The sequence below is a fragment of the Mus caroli genome, chromosome 4 (assembly GCF_900094665.2).
Source record: "Mus caroli chromosome 4, CAROLI_EIJ_v1.1, whole genome shotgun sequence".
NCBI classification, from domain to species: domain Eukaryota; kingdom Metazoa; phylum Chordata; class Mammalia; order Rodentia; family Muridae; genus Mus; species Mus caroli.
The window spans coordinates 10,049,753-10,056,725 of NC_034573.1; the positions used below are offsets into that span (position 1 = coordinate 10,049,753).

A 6,973-nucleotide genomic window follows, 5' to 3' on the forward strand; every position below is an offset into this window, starting at 1 on the left:
GATGTACAGACAATTCATTAAATGACCAACGACATACTCATAGTCCAGTTCTGACAATAGCTGCCTCTATGCGTTCCTCTTCTTTCCTGAAGACAAAACAATAGAAAATATAATGTGAGGGAATTTCAGAGGGTTAGCTCAGTTCGATTGGCATTTGAGCACTCTGGACAAATATCAGCTGTACCATCAAAGGGTGAAACAATGGGAATATCTAGGAGGGAATATTCTTGAGGAGGACATAAGCTCTCAACCACAAACCAAGTAAAAAGCAAAACCAAAATCCACATTCTATAGATCTCATACATCATCCTGTTCATAATGCAGAGACAAGTATTTAAATGATTGTAATGTATCCAAAATATTTCTGTATCAGAGACTGCAGATGAACCTAGAGAGCTAGTTTCATACAAAAGCCAGTTTAACATGTTTCTGCTGAATTGCCAAGTACTTTATTGCACAGTCTTTTACCTTTAAAACTTTCATAGTAATTTTATAACACAATACCAGATTTTGTACCTTCATTCTTTTATTCAATTCCAGTAACCTAAAATTTCATTCACAATTGATAAACATTTTCCCTCTCCCTCTCCCTCTCCCTCTCCCTCTCCCTGTGTCTGTGTCTGTGTCTGTGTGTGTGTGTGTGTCTGTGTGTGTGTGTGTCTGTGTCTGTGTCTGTGTGTGTGTCTGTGTGTGTGTGTGTGTGTGTGTGTGTGTCTGTGTCTGTGAATATATACATAATCAGGAAATTCTTACATTGACTCTTCGAATTTGGTGTCTTCTAGTCAAGACTATGAAGCGTCTTTAAGTGAAATTCCCCTTCCAGGCACTTCACCTTAATTACCTACTCGTATAAATCGCAGCTTTCTGTCTGTCATTTTTCAAAGGCCCACTGGGAATGCAAACCAGGTGACTGTGTGGATATGTTGGAAAGTATACTGACAGAACATACCTGAGCTTCCATTTTGCTCAGGGTGGTGATTACTAATGTGCGAAATCCGGAGTGCTGTGAAGTGGCCAGAGTTTCAGCAGAATTTATTGCTTACAGCTTTAGGGTCCCTTGGCCTTTACCAGCTGTTCTACACCTGGACATGGAGAACAGAAACATCCCTCTTCAATTTATCTTTTCTGAACTTGTTGCTTATGGGATTCAGATGCCAGGTGACAGAACTGGGAAGCGGCAGTGAGAGCCTCCACCTGTATAACACTGAATTCCCCCAAGAGCTCTTGTTCTGAGTGTGGTGCAGATACCAGCTCTAACAGTGTGGAAGAGATTAAGTCTTGGGGGCAGTGAGCTCATGTAGGCTCGTTTTTCTATTGTATGATCTTTAGTCTTATGTAAGATACATAGATTAAGTGTGTAAGATTCTAGAAACTCTTGGAAAGTTCAAGGACTCTGTCATCCACAGGATATGTGCAGCTTTCCTTGGGTTTCTCGACTCAAGAGGATTTCCCCATGCCTTGTAATGCTGTGAGCTTTGTGGCTATTGCATTGACCAGCATATATGAAGTACTAAGGAAAGGTTGTTCACATACTAAATGAGGAATGAATGAGCTACTGCCTCTTTTACATTTAAGATGTACTACATTTCAGTGGTAGAAAGCAGACATTGGAGGAAAAAGACCTAATATTTAAGTATTCTATCTCATGTTAGTGTTATGACCACACACTCAAGTCTCAGTTTCTACATCTGAGGAACAAAACTGGTACTAACCACATTATAGCTATCTTTAAGATTAGATGGGATGTTTTCACATGATGGGGATTTCTTTGGCCCAGTGCCCAACATTGGACTGGCTTTAAATAGGTCAGGGCAGCAAGTAAGACAATTTAACATATGAGAATATTGAAAATGTACAAATTAATGCCAATCTTGCAATGTCAAGAATGTGATTTTATTTTGCATTATAAGTAAGCAGCCTTGCTCTTTCCATTATTTTCCTTTCAATCTTGGGATTAGCCTTGTTCACTGAGGAAGTCCATAGATAAGAATGACTGTTTTATTTAGGGGCTTTAATGTGTAGGAGAGAAGTATAGAAAAACCATTTAGGACATTTTCAATGTCATCATGAACTCTAGTTAAAATATGCCACTCAAACTAATGCAAAGCTACCATTTAATATAACATTTTTCTTTGTTAGTTCATCATCTAATCTATCTATCATCTATCTAAATTTGTCTGTCTCTCTGTTTCTGTCTCCATCTCTTTCTCACACAGAGACATACACACACACACACACACACACACACACACACCTCTATAAACCCATACTAAAAACCACAAACACATATCTACATACCATGTCATTAATAGTGACTAACTGCTCCATCAGAAGACATTTAATCTTCAGTCTCTCCTCCCATGCTTATGTCTTCAACTGTTCCCTGGAAAAGAGAGGAGATGCTTGCTGGGTTAGGTTTACCAGAACAATGTTCCTGACACACACTCAGCTGGGAGGACTTTTAATTTATAATTGACTTTCAACAACATTGCTTTTTACTGGCAACACAACCGCACCCTAAAGAAACACAAAGAGGGAAAATTAGACCACTTTTATTCAGGACCCTGGTTCTCACCACTCTGTTGTGAACATATACCGGGGGGGCCATGGAAGGATTGAGCCAGGTGACCTGCAGTCTTCTTAATATGCTCAGTGGTCCAGAATTATTTTTGATGTAGTAAACTAGTGACCTAGCTATGGCATCAATAATGACAACCCTAAATCTAGATGTATTGTACTAAGTAGCACCTTTTACACTGTTTTACCATGGAAGGGGGTGGGGTTGGATAAAATTTAACTCATAAATGCTATCTGCCTTTATGTACTAGTGAAATCTATTATTAAAATTAAATTCAGTGTGATTTTTCAATATTAAAACACACTGCTCCTTAAGCCAAATAGTGTTTACCTTCAGTGTGAAACTTAACTGTAAGAACTGCTTATATAATATCAAAAGATTTATAGAAACATTATTAATAAAATGGACAGGAGGCTATGATTTTTTAAATAAGATAATCCTCAATATGTTTTTATTTCAGCAGTAACTTCTTGATGACATAGGCATAGTGGAAACCCATGAGAATGCAGACAAATACTTTGGCTACTTCATCTTGCACAGAAAAAGCTGTGAGAATAAGTTTAAATTGATCAGCCACCTTTTTCCTTCCCTAGGTTTAGTGAAGCTAGAGACAGATAAGTAACTAATCAAGCACATTTGACAACATTTTTATTCAAATTAAGAGTAAATGTATTCTGATATTTTATGAATTCATCTAATTAGTAATGAAAATAGGCTTAATTTAGACTTATGCAAACTAATTTTACACGCAATACCTGCTTCACCATTCAGCAAACTTCTTGTTTTGAAAAGTGTGGCTTAAGAGCAGATTCGCCCTAAGATCTGTGGTTTCTAGACAGAGACCACTGAACCCCATGTCGACAGCCAGCACCAGTGGACTTCAGAAAGAAAAAGTGAGACAACACACCACAGACATAACACACAGCTCAGAATAAAAGACATTTTTGCTCTTTGTCCCACTCTTAAGAATAACATGAAGATTGGAAATTGATACTCATCGAAAGTAAATCAAATTTACTCTATGTTCTTTCATGAACTAGAAAGGCCAAGATAAACATGTGGTAATGGAAAGGAATTTGTAAGGATAATGCCCTGCCACATTTAGCAATATGAAGAATAGCAAATAGTCTGTCTACCCCATTCAACATTAGATACATTTCTGGTATGATGAACAAAATCCTTCCCCTACAAATTATCTGCAGTAGGAAATTCTTCAGGAGCTACTTGCTCACCTGTATTGGCTCACCTTGACAACATTTCCCTCAGCACCTTGCTCTGTGCCTGTGCAAAGTCACACTCAATGTTTACTAGAGGAATAAATAAATCAAAACAGAGAGCTGCACAAAGATGAAGCTTCCTCCCCTGGTTTTTGCAACTGTTGAGGCTGGAAGAGTTTCTTCCTGCTTGAAGTCATATTCAATTTCAGTTCCCTGTGGCTTTTCTCCAGCTGTTTTTCCTTGCTTCCTTCCTCTTCGTGAAGCTAAGTGCTAACTACGCTCCAGGATTTGACATGTGTTTCAGTTCTTTCACAAAGGGCCATCTTTGCATCAGTCAACTACATCTCCTTTGCTCTCAAATTTTATTGCATGTTTAGAGGGATATGTGATTTATTAGAATTTAATTTATTCTAAACCAGTAGGTTGGAAGCTGCTTGTGAGTATCCAGTCTTTAAATATCAAAGTTGGTTGAGAAGGAATGGAGGGATGGAGAGGATGTTTATGGGAGATGTGTGCAAGGGGTGGGAGATAAGGGTGAATGTATTCAAAATACATTGTACCAAATTCTCAAAACCTTAACAAATTATTGTTTAAAAATTCCCATGGCATAAATGGCACCCTTAAGCTTGAATGCTATGCTTTTAAAATTTATTCTTTCATCTATTCTGAATCTATAAAACCTTATTTCCAGATCTATTTACTATTTTACAATGTAAACACAATATTATTCCATTGTTTTTTGTTTGTTTTCTTTTTTCTTTAGGAACTAGAAAGCCTATTGACAGAGTAGGAGATGCTCAATGATTATACAATAATTGATAACTTATGAAGGTCACTGACGCATTTTGATTGAAAACAAGACCTACTACGCAGGTAGGAGCTCATGCCTAGTGCTGTAAACCTGGCCAGGAACCTATTATTACTGAGGGCATAGATTCTAAGGGAGAACCTAGTAATGTTAAGTACTTTTGACTTTTACTTCTTTAGCAAGTAAAATGCAATATTTACCCTCAGAATCAAGACTGGCACTTTACTTCTTTGTGAACCCTGATTGTCAGTTTTCAGGTGACAAGGACAGACCTCAGAGGACAAAACATCACCGTATGAGGCACTTGAACATGGTGAGGTCTTTGCAAGTCCCCTGACAGTAAGGAAAAGAACGCTGTTTCTTTTTACCTAGAATTATGGGATTTTTACCTGATATGCTAATTCCCAATATCAGAGTTCCTTTTTTATGGACATTTAAGGGACATGTTTTGGATATATATATATATATATATATATATATATATGCAAAATATAAGTGTTTTCTTAAATGCTATCATCCGGCCCCTTTACCTTTGCTGGTAGTTAGTTGCATTGACTTGGTAGTTAGTTGCATTGACTTGGTAGTTAGTTGCATTGACTTGGTAGTTAGTTGCATTGACTTNTGGTAGTTAGTTGCATTGACTTGGTAGTTAGTTGCATTGACTTGGTAGTTAGTTGCATTGACTTGGTAGTTAGTTGCATTGACTTAGTAGTTAGTTGACCTGAGCATGGTATATTTACTCCTTACTCTCTAAAGTCATTAAACAAGTTTCACCCATATGTTCTGGTGACTGAATTATTAAATAATATGGCACTGACCTGTTGCTCAGTTTAGTCCACTGTTGAGAGAGAGAGAGAGAGAGAGAGAGAGAGAGAGAGAGAGAGCGCAACAGACATTGAAAATATTGCCTCTAGCCACTCAGAATGGCTGGCCTTATCTCTGGCTTGTGGTTTGGCTTCTAAATCTAAGACTGTTTAGGGTCACTTCCTACCAATTGTCTATGTTCCCACTTAAATTGCTGAAATAACAACTTGATGAGGCCCTGGTTTAGAAAAAACCCATTATGATAATATACATGTAACTTGAGGAAAGAATGTATCTACAGCCTTTCCTTGCTACCCCGGGGGCGGGTCCATATGGCGTTTTGATTCCCATTGTAACTTAAAGTGAAACTTACACAATGTCTGGAGGGAAGGATGGCCTCACATTTCTTGCTGCAGGAACCCACTTAGGTGGCACCAACCTTGACTTTCAGAGGAAGCAGTGCATCTACAAAGGGAAAAGTGACGGTATCTACATCATAAACCTGAAGAGGACTTGGGAGAAGCTGCTGCTCGCAGCTCGAGCTATTGTTGCCATTGAGAATCCTGCTGACGTCAGCGTCATCTCCTCTAGGAACACTGGCCAGCGAGCTGTGCTGAAGTTTGCTGCTGCCACAGGAGCCACTCCAATCGCTGGCCGCTTCACACCTGGGACCTTCACTAACCAGATCCAAGCAGCCTTCAGGGAGCCACGGCTTCTAGTGGTGACTGATCCCAGGGCTGACCACCAGCCCCTCACAGAGGCCTCTTATGTCAACCTGCCCACCATTGCTCTAGGTAGCACAGATTCTTCCCTGCTATGTAGACATTGAAGTCCCATGCAACAACAAGGGAGCTCACTCAGTGGGTCTGATGTGGTGGATGCTGGCCAGGGAAGCACTCCGCTTACAAGGTACTATCTACCGTGAGTACCCATGGGAGGTTATGCCTGATCTTTACTTCTACAGAGACTCAGAGGAGACTGAGAAGGAGGAGCAGGCTGCTGCTGAGAAGGCTGTGACCAAGGAGGAATTCCAGGGCGAATGGACCGCACCAGCTCCTGAGTTCACTGCTGCTCAGCCAGAGGTGGCCGACTGGTCTGAGGCTGTGTAGGTTCCCTCTGTGCCCATCCAGCGGAAGACTGGAGTGCGCAGCCAGCCACTGAGGACTGGTAAGCATCTCCCACAGCAAAGGCCACTGAGTGGGCTGGAGCTACCGCTGAGTGGTCCTAAGCTGCTATGCAGACACCTGAGCAAAGAGAAAAAGTGGAAGGAAAATAAAGTTCCTACAAGCTGAAAAAACAAAACAAAACACAGCAAAACAGAATGCATCTACAGTAGCTGCACAATTGTGTATCGAGTTTCTTCTAGCAAATCAGCTGCCTCCGCATTGCTACTCAGTGTTCTTTGATAGGGAATCACGTGATGCTCTTCCACCAGGTAGACTTATCAAGCAGGAGAAAAAAAATGAACAATCTTCCTTTACGTATGGTTGAGTATTACCGATAGTACCAAGTGCTGTCCATCCTTCTTGTCCTGTCCAGAGAGTACATGTGTGCTTCTCAGGGTTA

At 40.1% G+C, this 6,973-nt stretch overlaps 1 pseudogene; it reads left to right on the forward strand.

Annotated features, from left to right (window-relative positions):
- The first annotated feature begins 5,783 nt into the window (after positions 1-5,783).
- On the forward strand, positions 5,784-6,635 carry LOC110292394 (annotated as a pseudogene).
- Positions 6,636-6,973: the final 338 nt, after the last annotated feature.